This window comes from Mytilus galloprovincialis, chromosome 10 (genome assembly GCF_965363235.1).
Source record: "Mytilus galloprovincialis chromosome 10, xbMytGall1.hap1.1, whole genome shotgun sequence".
In the NCBI taxonomy this organism is placed as follows: Eukaryota; Metazoa; Mollusca; class Bivalvia; order Mytilida; family Mytilidae; genus Mytilus; species Mytilus galloprovincialis.
Window position 1 is genome coordinate 3893821 of NC_134847.1, and position 18557 is coordinate 3912377.

The window sequence follows — 18557 nt, forward strand, 5'->3', positions numbered from 1 at the left end:
GCTTAATGACTTAAGTCAAAACATTGAAAGAGGAAAAAAATATAAGATAGCAGCTATCTTGTGCCAGCAGTCCAAGTAAGCACCATATCCCAAGCACATGTAAGTGCTAGTACTATTACACAGACCAGCACATTACATGTACTAAGAATAAGGCAGCTTAGAGACTAACAAAATTGTAAATAGAAAAAATGGAAAATGTGATAAATTAAAGATCAGATTTCTTCTTTTGCAACAGCTTCTGATAGCAGCTTATTCCCAGCACATGTAAGTGCTAGTACTATAACACAGACCAGCACAGTACATGTACTAAGAATAAGACAGCTTAGTAACTAAGGTCTTTTATCAGAACACTAAATAAGAAAATATTGATAAGCAGCTTACAGCTTGTGCATGTGGGGAAGTTTGCAGCCCATTGCTAGCACATGTAAGTGCTAGTACTATAACACAGACCAACACAGTACATGTACTAAGAATAAGGCAGCTTAATGACTTAAGTCAAAACATTGAAAAAGGAAAAAAATATAAGATAGCAGCTATCTTGTGCCAGCAGTCCAAGTAAGCACCCTATCCCAAGCACATGTAAGTGCTAGTACTATTACACTGACCAGCACATTACATGTACTAAGAATAAGATAGCTTAGAGACTATCAAAATAGTAAATAGAAAAAATGGAAAATGTGATAAATTAAAGATCAGATTTCTTCTTTTGCAACAGCTTCTGATAGCAGCTTATTACCAGCACATGTTAGTGCTAGTACTCTAACACAGACAAGCACAGTACATGTACTAAGAATAAGACAGCTTAGAAACTTAGGTCTTTTATCAGAACACTAAATAAGAAAATATTGATAAGCAGCTTACAGCTTGTGCATGTGGGAATTGCAGCCCATTGCTAGCACATGTAAGTGCTAGTACTATAACACAGACCAGCACAGTACATGTACTAAGAATAAGGCAGCTTAATGACTTAAGTCAAAACATTGAAAAAGGAAAAAAATATAAGATAGCAGCTATCTTGTGCCAGCAGTCCAAGTAAGCACCCTATCCGAAGCACATGTAAGTGCTAGTACTATTACACAGACCAGCACATTACATGTACTAAGAATAAGATAGCTTAGAGACTAACAAAATAGTAAATAGAAAAAATGCAAAATGTGATAAATTAAAGATCAGATTTCTTCTTTTGCAACAGCTTCTGATAGCAGCTTATTCCCAGCACATGTAAGTGCTAGTACTATAACACAGACCAGCACAGTACATGTACTAAGAATAAGACAGCTTAGTAACTTAGGTCTTTTATCAGAACACTAAATAAGAAAATATTGATAAGCAGCTTACAGCTTGTGCATGTGGGGAAGTTTGCAGCCCATTGCTAGCACATGTAAGTGCTAGTACTATGACATAGACCAGCACAGTACATGTACTAAGAATAAGACAGCTTATGGACTTAATATTTAAATGAAAAATTTAAAAGAAAAATATTGCAGACCATCTTTCTTCTTGTGCATGAGGTGTAAGTTCGCAACTCATTGCTAGCACATGTAAGTGCTAGTACTATAACACAGACCAGCACAGTACATGTACTAATAATAAGGCAGCTTAATGACTTAAGTCAAAACATTGAAAAAGGAAAAAAATATAAGATAGCAGCTATCTTGTGCCAGCAGTCCAAGTAAGCACCCTATCCCAAGCACATGTAAGTGCTAGTACTATTACACAGACCAGCACATTACATGTACTAAGAATAAGATAGCTTAGAGACTAACAAAATTGTAAATAGAAAAAATGGAAAATGTGATAAATTAAAGATCAGATTTCTTCTTTTGCAACAGCTTCTGATAGCAGCTTATTCCCAGCACATGTAAGTGCTAGTACTATAACACAGACCAGCACAGTACATGTACTAAGAATAAGATAGCTTATGGAATTAATATTTAAATGAAAAATTTAAAAGAAAAATATTGCAGACCATCTTTCTTCTTGTGCATGAGGTGAATGTTCGCAGCTCATTGCTAGCACATGTAAGTGCTAGTACTATAACATAGACCAGCACAGTACATGTACTAAGAATAAGATAGCTTATGGAATTAATATTTAAATGAAAAATTTAAAAGAAAAATATTGCAGACCATCTTTCTTCTTGTGCATGAGGTGAATGTTCGCAACTCATTGCTAGCACATGTAAGTGCTAGTACTATAACACAGACCAGCACAGTACAAGAACTAAGAATAAAGCAGCTTAATGACTTAAGTCAAAACATTGAAAGAGGAAAAAAATATAAGATAGCAGCTATCTTGTGCCAGCAGTCCAAGTAAGCACCATATCCCAAGCACATGTAAGTGCTAGTACTATTACACAGACCAGCACATTACATGTACTAAGAATAAGGCAGCTTAGAGACTAACAAAATTGTAAATAGAAAAAATGGAAAATGTGATAAATTAAAGATCAGATTTCTTCTTTTGCAACAGCTTCTGATAGCAGCTTATTCCCAGCACATGTAAGTGCTAGTACTATAACACAGACCAGCACAGTACATGTACTAAGAATAAGACAGCTTAGTAACTAAGGTCTTTTATCAGAACACTAAATAAGAAAATATTGATAAGCAGCTTACAGCTTGTGCATGTGGGGAAGTTTGCAGCCCATTGCTAGCACATGTAAGTGCTAGTACTATGACATAGACCAGCACAGTACATGTACTAAGAATAAGACAGCTTATGGACTTAATATTTAAATGAAAAATTTAAAAGAAAAATATTGCAGACCATCTTTCTTCTTGTGCATGAGGTGTAAGTTCGCAACTCATTGCTAGCACATGTAAGTGCTAGTACTATAACACAGACCAGCACAGTACATGTACTAATAATAAGGCAGCTTAATGACTTAAGTCAAAACATTGAAAAAGGAAAAAAATATAAGATAGCAGCTATCTTGTGCCAGCAGTCCAAGTAAGCACCCTATCCCAAGCACATGTAAGTGCTAGTACTATTACACAGACCAGAACAGTACATGTACTAAGAATAAGACAGCTTAGTAACTAAGGTCTTTTATCAGAACACTAAATAAGAAAATATTGATAAGCAGCTTACAGCTTGTGCATGTGGGGAAGTCGCAGCCCATTGCTAAGTGCTAGTACTATAACACAGACCAGCACAGTACATGTACGTAGAATAAGACAGCTTAGTAACTTAGGTCTTTTATCAGAACACTAAATAAGAAAATATTGATAAGCAGCTTACAGCTTGTGCATGTGGGGAAGTTTGCAGCTCATTGCTAGCACATGTAAGTGCTAGTACTATAACACAGACCAGCACAGTACATGTACTAAGAATAAGGCAGCTTAATGACTTAAGTCAAAACATTGAAAAAGGAAAAAAATATAAGATAGCAGCTATCTTGTGCGAGCAGTCCAAGTAAGCACCCTATCCCAAGCACATGTAAGTGCTAGTACTATTACACAGACCAGCACATTACATGTACTAAGAATAAGATAGCTTAGAGACTAACAAAATAGTAAATAGAAGAAATGGAAAATGTGATAAATTAAAGATCAGATTTCTTCTTTTGCAACAGCTTCTGATAGCAGCTTATTCCCAGCACATGTAAGTGCTAGTACTATAACACAGACCAGCACAGTACATGTACTAAGAATAAGACAGCTTATGGACTTAAGATTTAAATGAAAAATTTGAAAGAAAAATTTTGAAGACCAGTTTTCTTCTTGTGCATGTGGTGTAAGTTTGCAACTCATTGCTAGTTCTATAACACAGACCAGCACAGTACATGTACTAAGAATAAGGCAGCTTAATGACTTAAGTCTTAAATTAAACATTGAAAAAGGAAAAAAATATAACATAGCAGCTATATTGTGCGAGCAGTCCAAGTAAGCACCCTATCCCAAGCACATGTAAGTGCTAGTACTATCACACAGACCAGCACATTACATGTACTAAGAATAAGATAGCTTAGAAACTAACAAAATAGTAAATAGAAGAAATGGAAAATGTGATAAATTAAAGATCAGATTTCTTCTTTTGCAACAGCTTCTGATAGCCGCCTATTCCCAGCACATGTAAGTGCTAGTACTCTAACACAGACCAGCACAGTACATGTACTAAGAATAAGACAGCTTAGTAACTTAGGTCTTTTATCAGAACACTAAATAAGAAAATATTGATAAGCAGCTTACAGCTTGTGCATGTGGGGAAGTTTGCAGCCCATTGCTAGCACATGTAAGTGCTAGTACTATAACACAGACCAGCACAGTACATGTACTAAGAATAAGACAGCTTATGGACTTAATATTTAAATGATAAATTTAAAAGAAAAATATTGAAGACCAACTTTCTTCTTGTGCATGTGGTGTAAGTTCTCAACTCATTGCTAGCACATGTAAGTGCTAGTACTATAACACAGACCAGCACATTACATGTACTAAGAATAAGATAGCTTAGAAACTAACAAAATAGTAAATAGAAGAAATGGAAAATGTGATAAATTAAAGATCAGATTTTTTCTTTTGCAACAGCTTCTGATAGCCGCTTATTCCCAGCACATGTAAGTGCTAGTACTCTAACACAGACCAGCACAGTACATGTACTAAGAATAAGACAGCTTAGTAACTTAGGTCTTTTATCAGAACACTAAATAAGAAAATATTGATAAGCAGCTTACAGCTTGTGCATGTGGGGAAGTTTGCAGCTAATTGCTAGCACATGTAAGTGCTAGTACTATAACACAGACCAGCACAGTACATGTACTAAGAATAAGACAGCTTATGGACTTAATATTTAAATGAAAAATTTAAAAGAAAAATATTGCAGACCAACTTTCTTATTGTGTGCATGAGGTGTAAGTTCGCAACTCATTGCTAGCACATGTAAGTGCTAGTACTATAACACAGACCAGCACAGTACATGTACTAAGAATAAGGCAGCTTAATGACTTTAGTCAAAACATTGAAAAAGGAAAAAAATATAAGATAGCAGCTATCTTGTGCGAGCTGTCCAAGTAAGCACCCTATCTGAAGCACATGTAAGTGCTAGTACTATTACACAGACCAGCACATTACATGTACTAAGAATAAGATAGCTTAAAGACTAACAAAATAGTAAATAGAAAAAATGGAAAATGTGATAAATTAAAGATCAGATTTCTTCTTTTGCAACAGCTTCAGATAGCAGCTTATTCCCATCACATGTAAGTGCTAGTACTCTAACACAGACCAGCACAGTACATGTACTAAGAATAAGACAGCTTAGTAACTTAGGTCTTTTATCAGAACACTAAATAAGAAAATATTGATAAGCAGCTTACAGCTTGTGCATGTGGGGAAGTTTGCAGCTCATTGCTAGCACATGTAAGTGCTAGTACTATAACACAGACCAGCACAGTACATGTACTAAGAATAAGACACCTTATGGACTTAATATTTAAATGAAAAATTTAAAAGAAAAATATTGCAGACCAACTTTCTTCTTGTGCATGAGGTGTAAGTTTGCAACTCATTGCTAGCACATGTAAGTGCTAGTACTATAACACAGACCAGCACAGTACATGTACTAAGAATAAGGCAGCTTGATGACTTAAGTTTTAAATTAAAACATTGAAAAAGGAAAAAATATAAGATAGCAGTTATCTTGTGTGAGCAGTCCAAGTAAGCACTGTATCCCAAGCACATGTAAGTGCTAGTACTATTACACAGACCAGCACATTACATGTACTAAGAATAAGATAGCTTAGAGACTAACAAAATAGTAAATAGAAAAAATGGAAAATGTGATAAATTAAAGATCAGATTTCTTCTTTTGCAACAGCTTCTGGTAGCAGCTTATTCCAAGCACATGTAAGTGCTAGTACTATAACACAGACCAGCACAGTAGATGTACTAAGAATAAGGCAGCTTGATGACTTAAGTCTTAAATTAAAACATTGAAAAAGGAAAAAATATAAGAAAGCAGCTATCTTGTGTGAGCAGTCCAAGTAAGCACTGTATCCCAAGCACATGTAAGTGCTTGTACTATTACACAGACCAGCACACTACATGTACTAAGAATAAGATAGCTTAGAGACTAACAAAATAGTAAATAGAAAAAAAAGAAAATGTCATAAATTAAAGATCAGATTTCTTCTTTTGCAACAGCTTCTGATAGCAGCTTATTCCGAGCACATGTAAGTGCTAGTACTATAACACAGACCAGCACAGTACATGTACTAAGAATAAGACAGCTTATGGACTTAATATTTAAATGAAAAATTTAAAAGAAAAATATTGCAGACCAACTTTCTTCTTGTGCATGTGGTGTAAGTTCGCAACTCATTGCTAGCACATGTAAGTGCTAGTACTATAACACAGACCAGCACAGTATATGTACTAAGAATAAGGCAGCTTAATGACTTAAGTCAAAACATTGAAAAAGGAAAAAATATAAGATAGCAGCTATCTTGTGCAGGCAGTCCAAGTAAGCACCCTATCCCAAGCACATGTAAGTGCTAGTACTATTACACAGACCAGCACATTACATGTACTAAGAATAAGATAGCTTAGAGACTAACAAAATAGTAAATAGAAAAAATGGAAAATGTGATAAATTAAAGATCATATTTATTCTTTTGCAACAGCTTCTGGTAGCAGCTTATTCCCAGCACATGTAAGTGCTAGTACTATAACAGAGACCAGCACAGTACATGTAATAAGAATAAGACAGCTTAGTAACTTAGGTCTTTTATCAGAACACTAAATAAGAAAATATTTCTAAGCAGCTTACAGCTTGTGCATGTGGGGAAGTTTGCAGCTTACTCCCAGCACATGTAAGTGCTAGTACTATTACACAGACCAGCACAGTACATGTACTAAGAATAAGGCAGCTTGATGACTTAAGTTTTAAATTAAAACATTGAAAAAGGAAAAAATATAAGATAGCAGTTATCTTGTGTGAGCAGTCCAAGTAAGCACTGTATCCCAAGCACATGTAAGTGCTAGTACTATTACACAGACCAGCACACTACATGTACTAAGAATAAGATAGCTTAAAGACTAACAAAATAGTAAATAGAAAAAAAGGAAAATGTCATAAATTAAAGATCAGATTTCTTCTTTTGCAACAGCTTCTGATAGCAGCTTATTCCCAGCACATGTAAGTGCTAGTACTATAACACAGACCAGCACAGTACATGTACTAAGAATGAGACAGCTTAGTAACTTAGGTCTTTTATCAGAACACTAAATAAGAAAATATTGATAAGCAGCTTACAGCTTGTGCATGTGGGGAAGTTTGCAGCTCATTGCTAGCACATGTAAATGCTAGTACTATTACACAGACCAGCACAGTACATGTACTAAGAATAAGACAGCTTATGGACTTAATATTTAAATGAAAAATTTAAAAGAAAAATATTGCAGACCAACTTTCTTCTTGTGCATGAGGTGTAAGTTTGCAACTCATTGCTAGCACATGTAAGTGCTAGTACTATAACACAGACCAGCACAGTACTTGTACTAAGAATAAGGCAGCTTAATGACTTAAGCAAAACATTGAAAGAGGAAAAAAAAATAAGATAGCAGCTATCTTGTGCGAGCAGTCCAAGTAAGCACCCTATCCCAAGCACATGTAAGTGCTAGTACTATTACACAGACCAGCACATTACATGTACTAAGAGTAAGATAGCTTAGAGACTAACCAAATAGTAAATAGAAAAAATAGAAAATGTGATAAATTAAAGATCAGATTTCTTCTTTTGCAACAGCTTCTGATAGCAGCTTATTCCCAGCACATGTAAGTGCTAGTACTATAACAGAGACCAGCACAGTACATGTACTAAGAATAAGACAGCTTATGGACTTAATATTTAAATGAAAAATTTAAAAGGAAAATATTGAAGACCAACTTTCTTCTTGTGCATGTGGTGTAAGTTTGCAACTCATTGCTAGTTCTATAACACAGACCAGCACAGTACATGTACTAAGAATAAGGCAGCTTAATGACTTAAGTCTTAAATTAAACATTGAAAAAGGTAAAATAAAAGATGGCAGCTATATTGTGCGAGCAGTCCAAGTAAGCACCCTATCCCAAGCACATGTAAGTGCTAGTACTATTACACAGACCAGCACATTACATGTACTAAGAATAAGATAGCTTAGAAACTAACAAAATAGTAAATAGAAGAAATGGAAAATGTGATAAATTAAATATCAGATTTCTTCTTTTGCAACAGCTTCTGATAGCAGCTTATTACCAGCACATGTAAGTGCTAGTACTATAACACAGACCAGCACAGTACATGTACTAAGAATAAGACAGCTTAGTAACTTAGGTCTTTTATCAGAACACTAAATAAGAAAATATTGATAAGCAGCTTACAGCTTGTGCATGTGGGGAAGTTTGCAGCTCATTGCTAACACATGTAAGTGCTAGTACTATAACACAGACCAGCACAGTACATGTACTAAGAATAAGACAGCTTATGGACTTAATATTTAAATGAAAAATTTAAAGGAAATATTGCAGACCAACTTTCTTCTTGTGCATGTGGTGTAAGTTCGCAACTCATTGCTAGCACATGTAAGTGCTAGTACTATTACACAGACCAGCACAGTACATGTACTAAGAATAAGGCAGCTTAATGACTTAAGTCAAAACATTGAAAAAGGAAAAAATATAAGATAGCAGCTATCTTGTGCAAGCAGTCCAAGTAAGCACCCTATCCGAAGCACATGTAAGTGCTAGTACTATTACACAGACCAGCACATTACATGTACTAAAAATAAGATAGCTTAGAGACTAACAAATAGTAAATAGAAAAAATGGAAAATGTGATAAATTACAGATCAGATTTCTTCTTTTGCAACAGCTTCTGGTAGCAGCTTATTCCAAGCACATGTAAGTGCTAGTACTATAACACAGACCAGCACAGTAGATGTACTAAGAATAAGGCAGCTTGATGACTTAAGTCTTAAATTAAAACATTGAAAAAGGAAAAAATATAAGAAAGCAGCTATCTTGTGTGAGCAGTCCAAGTAAGCACTGTATCCCAAGCACATGTAAGTGCTAGTACTATTACACAGACCAGCACACTACATGTACTAAGAATAAGATAGCTTAGAGACTAACAAAATAGTAAATAGAAAAAAAAGAAAATGTCATAAATTAAAGATCAGATTTCTTCTTTTGCAACAGCTTCTGATAGCAGCTTATTCCGAGCACATGTAAGTGCTAGTACTATAACACAGACCAGCACAGTACATGTACTAAGAATAAGACAGCTTATGGACTTAATATTTAAATGAAAAATTTAAAAGAAAAATATTGCAGACCAACTTTCTTCTTGTGCATGTGGTGTAAGTTCGCAACTCATTGCTAGCACATGTAAGTGCTAGTACTATAACACAGACCAGCACAGTATATGTACTAAGAATAAGGCAGCTTAATGACTTAAGTCAAAACATTGAAAAAGGAAAAAATATAAGATAGCAGCTATCTTGTGCAAGCAGTTCAAGTAAGCACCCTATCCGAAGCACATGTAAGTGCTAGTACTATTACACAGACCAGCACATTACATGTACTAAGAATAAGATAGCTTAGAGACTAACAAAATAGTAAATAGAAAAAATGGAAAATGTGTTAAATTAAAGATCATATTTATTCTTTTGCAACAGCTTCTGGTAGCAGCTTATTCCCAGCACATGTAAGTGCTAGTACTATAACAGAGACCAGCACAGTACATGTACTAAGAATAAGACAGCTTAGTAACTTAGGTCTTTTATCAGAACACTAAATAAGAAAATATTTATAAGCAGCTTACAGCTTGTGCATGTGGGGAAGTTTGCAGCTTACTCCCAGCACATGTAAGTGCTAGTACTATTACACAGACCAGCACAGTACATGTACTAAGAATAAGGCAGCTTGATGACTTAAGTTTTAAATTAAAACATTGAAAAAGGAAAAAATATAAGATAGCAGTTATCTTGTGTGAGCAGTCCAAGTAAGCACTGTATCCCAAGCACATGTAAGTGCTAGTACTATTACACAGACCAGCACACTACATGTACTAAGAATAAGATAGCTTAAAGACTAACAAAATAGTAAATAGAAAAAATGGAAAATGTGATAAATTAAAGATCAGATTTCTTCTTTTGCAACAGCTTCTGATAGCAGCTTATTCCCAGCACATGTAAGTGCTAGTACTATAACACAGACCAGCACAGTACATGTACTAAGAATAAGACAGCTTAGTAACTTAGGTCTTTTATCAGAACACTAAATAAGAAAATATTGATAAGCAGCTTACAGCTTGTGCATGTGGGGAAGTTTGCAGCTCATTGCTAGCACATGTAAGTGCTAGTACTATAACACAGACCAGCACAGTACATGTACTAAGAATAAGACAGCTTATGGACTTAATATTTAAACGAAAATTTTGAAAAAGGAAAAATATTGAAGAGTAAATATCTTCTTGTGTCTTTGATGTAAGTTTGCAGCACATTGCTAGCACATGTAGAAAAGGAGACATCTTTTGCTAGCAGTCTGAAGTAAGCACCTTTTTAAATAGAGAGAAGGAAAAAGAGAAAAATTAAAAAGCAACTTTGATCCTGGAACAAAGCACATGTACAGGGGCGGATGCAGGAATTTTCGAAAGGGGGGTGCTAACCCAGGGCACCCAGGGCAAAGGGGGGGGTGCAAAACATATGTCCCGATACAAATGCATTGATCGGCAAAAATAAAGGGGAGTGCGCACCCCCGGAACCCCCCCCCCAATTGCAATTTAAATTAAAATCGATTAATATTTAAAGACTTTGAAATATTTTTTAGTATCTGGTTTTTTTATTAGTGTTATTTGCAAATAGATAAATGCAAAAAAAATATGAAATGATAAGAATAAATAAAAATGGAATAAACACTCTCTGTTGTAACAAAAAGTGGTCAGCAGTACAAGTTCTGGATAGAAAGGCTACATTTAGAAATATTTTGGTTTGCCCAAACCCTACCCAAAGGTTGAGACACTGGGTAGGTAGGTAGGCATTTTCTTTTTTTTACACAGAAAGAAATTGAAGTATAGGGTGTAACCCGTGTTTATTTTTCTTCATACCTATCTTAAAGAAAATAGAAAAAAAAAAATTCCTGGGTAGGTAGGGTTTGGGCAAACAAACCTATTCTTTTTTATGGCCAAATATACAATAAATAGCATCAGTTTCAGTACAATTATTAGGTAGAATGTAACATTGAAAATGTTTTTTTGTATTGTGAAAATGTTATACTACAAATGTATAAGACAACATTGTCCACTAGAGAACATTTAAAGAAGTAAGGAGCTATATGTTTATACTAGGTTATTGTAATCTTCAATAGTGAATAATACATAAAATCTGACCCTGATAAAACTAAATTTCAGTTTAAACCAAACAATTTCTTAAATTGTATAAATGTAAAACTTACTTAAAATCTTTGGAAATACAAGTTGCTATTATGATTTTAGCCTCTCTCTGGCTTAATTATAAAAAAAAATGGTGTGCATGAAGCACATGTAACAGCAGGTGAAAAACACTTTAAGCGGAATCGATGGTATAATTCAAATATGTTTTTTTAAATATAAGATTACGCTTTTTTTTTCTTTAACCCTTTCCTCCATAATGACGCCTTTTGACGCCACCCCCCCTTACTACATAATGATGCCTTTTGACGCCTGTGTAGTACCTCAGTTGAAACACTTTGACTACAAAGTGTCTGCAGTTGACTTAATAAAATTTGTATCAAATTTGAAAAGGAATATCATAGGAATATCCGACATAAACTTATTTGATGAAATAGTTGTTTTTCGCAATGCCTTAATACTTTAAAGCATATGTTCAGCATTTTATTAAAAAAATCCTATGCGAATCAAGTATGCAAAAAAAAAATTCAATGGAGGAAAGGGTTAAATAAACTTTATCATATAATTAATAGAAAAATAAAATTAAAAAAACGGGGTAACCATTCATTTACGCTCACAATCTGCCTTTAAATACATGCATTTTTGTTCAAGTTATTTTTTTCTGTTGAACTAATAGGAGAAATAGAGGTAATTTCAAAAATAAAGTAAAATTATATAGGTCATTGGCATTTTTGCACCAAAGGGATATAATTTAGAGCTTTTTCATTAATATGAACATTATAAAAGTCATCTCATGCCAAAACAATTTATTTATTATACTATAAAGTAACTGACTAATAGTGTAATATATAAAAAATTTAATAAAAAAAGTTTTTGATGAAATTCTTGTACCAGCAAGCCTCCTTTTATTCACAAGTACATATAATATATAGACATTTCGTATGCCACAACACAACTCATCATATAAGACCAGGATTAGGGCCAAGGTGAAAATAGGACAAGTTTTTCATTAATAGCTAGTAAAAATGAGAAATTAAAGATGCATTGTTTTTTTTTTTGTCATATATTTTTTTCTTTTTTGTAATGTCTTCAATTTTTTAGATTTTTCAATTTTCAATACAAATTTACATGAAATTTTTGGGTTATATTTTTTCATGCTAACCTTCAAAACAATTTTGTATTTTCAGAAGAATAATCTTTTTTGCCTTTTAAAGAGAAATCATGTATCACAAATTATTGAAAAATAACTAAAAAAAAAAGTTTCTGCAGGAAAACATTTGTCTTTTGCAAGTTTTGGTTAAGATTATTGTTTTAGAAGAAATTTAAGGATATCTGATATTGACTACAAACTTAGGCCTGAGAACACAGTTATTTCATAGTGCATTTCTTTTAGACAATAAATTCAAATTAAAAAAATCGCACGTGCTCTTTCTTAAAAAGATTTTTACAGTGTAGTGTACTACAAGTGAGACAAATAATATCAAAATTATAGAAACTTCTTCCAGCTCTAACTCAAAATATTGACAATTCTGTGTTAAGGGGGTGTAAAATTCAGTTTGACAACTTCAGACGTGATAAAATTTGACCTTTTTGAACTGGACCAAATCACTACTTCACATAAAGATTCAGCACCCAAATTTTTTTAACATGTAATTACATCCCGCTACTTAATATTTCATGCATTTAATATCAAGAAATAAATTGGGAAAGTGTTTCAAATAAAACATGCAAGTTATACACTGTTTACACTAGGGACTATATTCGTAGACAACGAAAACCAAAGGATAACTGTGTCCTTGGACCAACTGAAAGCATGAAATCTTGACCTTTCTTTTTTATGCAAAAGGGATTTACAGCTAACATATTTTTATCATGTTATTTATTTGAAGGCTAATTTAAAAAAAAACATGTTTCAATGTTAAAGTTATAATTTGTTCTATGTATCATTAGACATACTGAAGGTGAAAATCATATGAATTTTATGATGATTAAAAAAATACTTTCTATTCTAATATTCTTAGTATAAACCAAAAAATTAAGATTTTATTAAATTTTAAAATCGATACTTTATTCTCTATATAATATAATAAGGATATAGTTCCTACCTTGATCAGCAGGTCTTCAATCTTCTCTTGAACAATTAAATGTACCAATTTTTTTTAATTTATAATATTATAATTAGTAGCAGTAGGTCAGGTGATTTCTATCTGATTGGTCATTGTTATTTACTCAAACAAATTAAGGTATGGCTTGGGAAAATAACAACCAATGGAAAAAAGACAAAGAAGCCATAATGTCTTTTTTAGTAAAAGAAATCAAGAAGAAGCCATAACTAATAATAAAATAGAAATTTGTGATTTGAAAAAAATTAAAAAAAATAAAATAGTTTAAATAATTCCTGTTAAAATAGATAACAAATAAGAAAAACAGAAAACAATGAAACATAAAAAAACAAAAAATAAATCTGTCATAAAACAACCAACCAAAAAATTGCTTATAAAAAAATTAGTTATTTTGAGCATCATCACAAATTTTGGTATTTTTTCTATGACTTTGTTTGTCTGGGACAATTACACTAGTATTTATAAGAATTAGTGACCATAATTTAAATATAGAAAAAGGCAGACATACTAATATTCCTAGAGAGCAGAGATTATGCCTTAAATGTAAAACATTAGAAAACGAAAAACATTTTATATTAGATTGTAAATTAAATATGGAACTAAGAAATAACTTTTTTAACAATTTGGATTTTAATTTTTCTGTTAAAGATTTATCTGATGAAGAAAAGTTGATTTTTATACTCAATCCATCAACACCATCACAAGTAAATAAATTGGGGTCCTACATCCATGACATCAAAAGGTCATTAGAACAGAGGACAGGGGACACTGGACTATTTACTGTAAATGAATGATTGTGTATATATATATATGTGAAATATAGTTATATTGTTTATTATTTTGTATGTCACAAACTTAAAGTTTAAAGTTTACATGGCAATTAATATTTGAATTTGAATTTATTATAAGTGCATGTGAGGTTTCGTGTTTCAATTTGTATACTAGGTACAATCTGGTCAATTTATATAAACCAAAGTCATATGTACACTATCATAAACTTTAGCTTATCTTGTACTCATGTTAAAAGCCAAGTAATTAAATTAATTTCGTGAAAAATATTTTATTTTATATTTGAATTTCCAAAACCATTCAGTTTTAACCCTCTCCTCCATAATGACGTCTGTGTAGTACCTCAGTTGAAATGCTTTGACTACAAAATGTCTGCATCAGACTTGGAAAAAATTGAATACATGATGAAACGGATATTCATGAGAATTATCTGATTTGAATTTCATTGATGAAATATTGGTTTTCACAATGCATTAACACTTTAAAACTGATGATTTTTTTAACTAAAAAAAATCCTATGCGAATCAAGTATATTAAAAAAAAAAATCTATGGAGGAAAGGGTTAAACATGTACCTGTACATGTTAACTTGAAATAGTTTTATTGATAATATATCATAAAATTTTGAAGAACAAAGTTGAAAATTCTCTCCTCCCCTTTTAATTAAGATTTTTTTACGGTAGTTATACCTTATTGATTTGTTATAATTGCTTTCATTATCTATACAGTAATAATATTTGCCACTGAACATACAGCAAATAAATGTCAAGATCATATTTATAATGTTAAATAGTGTTGTGCTGTATACTTTTTCACATCCCTGCCTGTCAGTACCCTTAGCATGACAAACATAATAAGATATCCATTATTTATCTATAATTTCAGTTCTATATATAAATATGGTTATGAAATATGCAAAAGCGTGTAACAGATCAAGTGTTACATGGTATTGGATAACTTAGCCCTAAGAAATTTTCTCGCTTGGTTTTTGAAAAGTCTTAGCTTTTAATAATGCTTTCAGTTGCCCCATCTTCATTTATACCTGTGTCTTTACCTTAATCACATAATGACAAACATTGAACATTATTATATATTTTCATAAACAGAGATGTGCACAATATCACAGAGAAATTATCATAAAATCTGAGAAAACTTTCCAAAAACCATCAGATTTAAAGAATATTGATAAGATGGGAGATGTTGAGGGATTGACCATGATACAACAGTCTACCATGTCTACCAGGTTCCAAATGAAGAGCATTTAGATAGGTCACTGTATGGCCTTCAACAATGAGAAAAACCCATACAGTTTTTAGACAGCTATCAAATGCTCTAATATGATTAAATATGAAACAATTCAATAGAAAATACTAGCTGCCCTATGACTTAACGATATGAACAGAAAACAGATATAACAGATGACAACAAAGGACGCCTTCTAAATGTTTTTTGGTGTGTAACCCTCTTACTTTTGAATGTCAGTGCAATGTAAACACAATTGTCAGGTGCTGATACATAAATTGCTTTGTTTGAACTCTTAACAATGGAATATTTCTCTACTGCCATTATTAATGGTCTACAACAAAAATTTGTTAAAGGGATTGGGGGGGGGGGGGGGGGTATTCAAGAGAAAATTTTGGCGTTGATAAAAAAAAATGTTTTCATAGAATTGTTACCATGGTGATAGAGTTTTATGATATTGATCATATTGATAAGTATTTTATTTTATTTATTTCTACATCTTTATTTTTTTTCATCAAGCTTGCACATTTTTTGTTTTATTTATTTCTATATTTTTTGTTTAATATATGCACATTTTGTTTTTATTATTACATATATATTTTATTTATTTTTTTATTTTTTGGGGATTTTTATTTTAAGATATAAAAACTGAAAACAACTATAAAATGCACAAGAAAACAAGTAAAAGTGATTGAAACAACATAGCAATACATTGTGTGGTCTTTAGTCTAATTACAAAGTAGGGTTTGGTTATGGGTACCTGGATTTAATTTGTATGGCTTCTAAAACAAAGAGAAAGTTTATAATGGCTTCATTGGAGCCGTGATTGGTATTGTATGGGCTTGGGGGTCAAAAGGAAATTCTATGTTTGAGTAAATTGGCTTTGGAATGGTATATAGCTTGTATCTTGTTAAATTTAGGGCTTTGTGGTTCAAAGAAAATTACTTTTTCTCAAAATTTAGGGCTTGAAAGGAAAGAAAAAAACATGTTTATCTAACCTAAAGAAATTATGGCTTGAAAATGCAGTTTGTTAGATTAATTAATTTCAAGAAAAAACTTGAATAAACTTATGTTTGCACATTACATAATTAATTTTGTAAATAGAATACAAACTGAAATAAAAATGAATATTTAAGATTTATAAAAAAAAATAATAATAAATTTGTAAAGTTATCATTCACTAAAATTTGAAAAATAAATACATTGGTACTGGTTATAATAATTTCTAAATAAAACTAAAACTTTGAAGAAGTCTTAAACCAGCCATTTATTTCTTAAAGCAATTAAAACAAGTAATTTGTTGCCTTTCTTTGCCTACCATTTTGTTTTGTTTAAAACTTGTTGAGAATGCAGTTCATTTTTTGGATTATAGTAAGCATTGGACTATCAGAGCAATCCAATCAAATATCTTTCAGTGTCCCATTTTGATATAAAAAAAAATCTGCCAGATTAAATAGTGGAAAGTGACATATTTTATAGCTTCACAATACTTTTCCTTCAAATTTAAATATTTTTATAATATTTAAAAATGAGTCTGAAATGTAGTTTTCTATTTCTCCACTCTTTTTATTCTAGTATAAAACGTTTGTTTGGATTTATTTATAGAGTCAGTTGGTTCACATTTACAAATTACAAATTTAAATCAATACAAGAGAATCTGAAGCTTACTAGCTGTTTATACTGTAAATAAAGAAATTTATACAATGTATTTATCTATGCGAAAAAATGTAACATGTAACGTACATATAGATTTCACTACTGCAATAAGTGTTTTACAATATTTCTCACCTCAAGAAAGTTGTGCACTTTATATGTGAAGTTATCCGGCTTGGTCTCCTTATTTCATGAAGTCACAATAGGAAAATTCAGAAGAAACCAAGAAAATTTAACGTCACCATTTAATTACAACCATAAATCAGTACGAATCATTCTTTTTCCGCCTTTATTTATTTTTGAAAATCTTCCCAAACCAGAGCTAAATGTGGCACAATTTGGAAAAAAAAATAAAAATTTAATTTTAAATGTTTGCTAATATGGTCTCATATTGAGTTATTTCCCTTTTTAGATTGCCTTAGAATTACTTGACTGTATAATGGGAACTGTTGTAAACTACAAATGTTTATAACAGTCAATTACTAAAAATGACAAGTCATATTGATAGAACATCAATTTAGGAGATTTGAGAATTATCTATTTTGATTATACCCCCGTTTTGAAAAAGGGGGGGGGGTGGGGTATACTGTTTTACTTTTGTCTGTCAATCCATCCGTTAGTCCGTCTGTCCATCAGTCCGTCAGTCTGTCCATCCCATGAATATCTTTCGTCACATTTTTCGTAGGAACTACAATACAAGGATTTCTGAAATTTGGTTTTAAGGTTTATATAAGTCTGCTATACTCTGTGATGCGTTTTCAGATTCATCACTCAACAACTTCCTGTTTACAGAACACTTGTATTATTTTACACATGATAGACAAGTTGAAAATTTTCTTCACATTTTTCTCAGGAAAGACAATACAAGGATTTCTGAAATTTTGGTTTCAAGGTTTATATAAGTCTGCTATACCATGTGATGCGTTTTCAGATTCATTACTCGACAACTTCCTGTTTATCATCCACTTGTATATTTTTATGCCCCACCTACAATAGTAGAGGGGCATTATGTTTTCTGGTCTGTGCATCCGTTCGTTCATCTGTCCGTCCGTTCGTTTGTCCGTCTGTCCCACTTCAGGTTAAAGTTTTTGGTCAAGGTAGTTTTTGATGAAGCTGAAGTCCAATCAACTTGAAACTTAGTACATATGTTCCTTATGATATGATCTTTCTAATTTTAAAGACAAATTAAACTTTTTACCCATTTTCACGGTCCATTGAACATGGAAAATGATAGTGCGAGTGGGGCATCCGTGTACTTTGGACACATTCTTGTTACACTATTAAAATTATCCACTTGCGGCGGAGATATCCTCAGTGAGCAGTAGCTCATAGATTCACTTGTTTCATCTGTTTTCCAGCTTGAACCTTCTTTGAAATTTG

The 18557-nt window shown here is 32.3% G+C and overlaps 1 protein-coding gene across 2 annotated transcripts in view; it reads left to right on the forward strand.

Annotated features, from left to right (window-relative positions):
• Positions 1 to 18557, forward strand: part of LOC143049672 (kinetochore protein NDC80 homolog) — a 79044-nt gene that overhangs the window by 28322 nt on the left and 32165 nt on the right. The gene's annotated exons all lie outside the window — the stretch shown is intronic.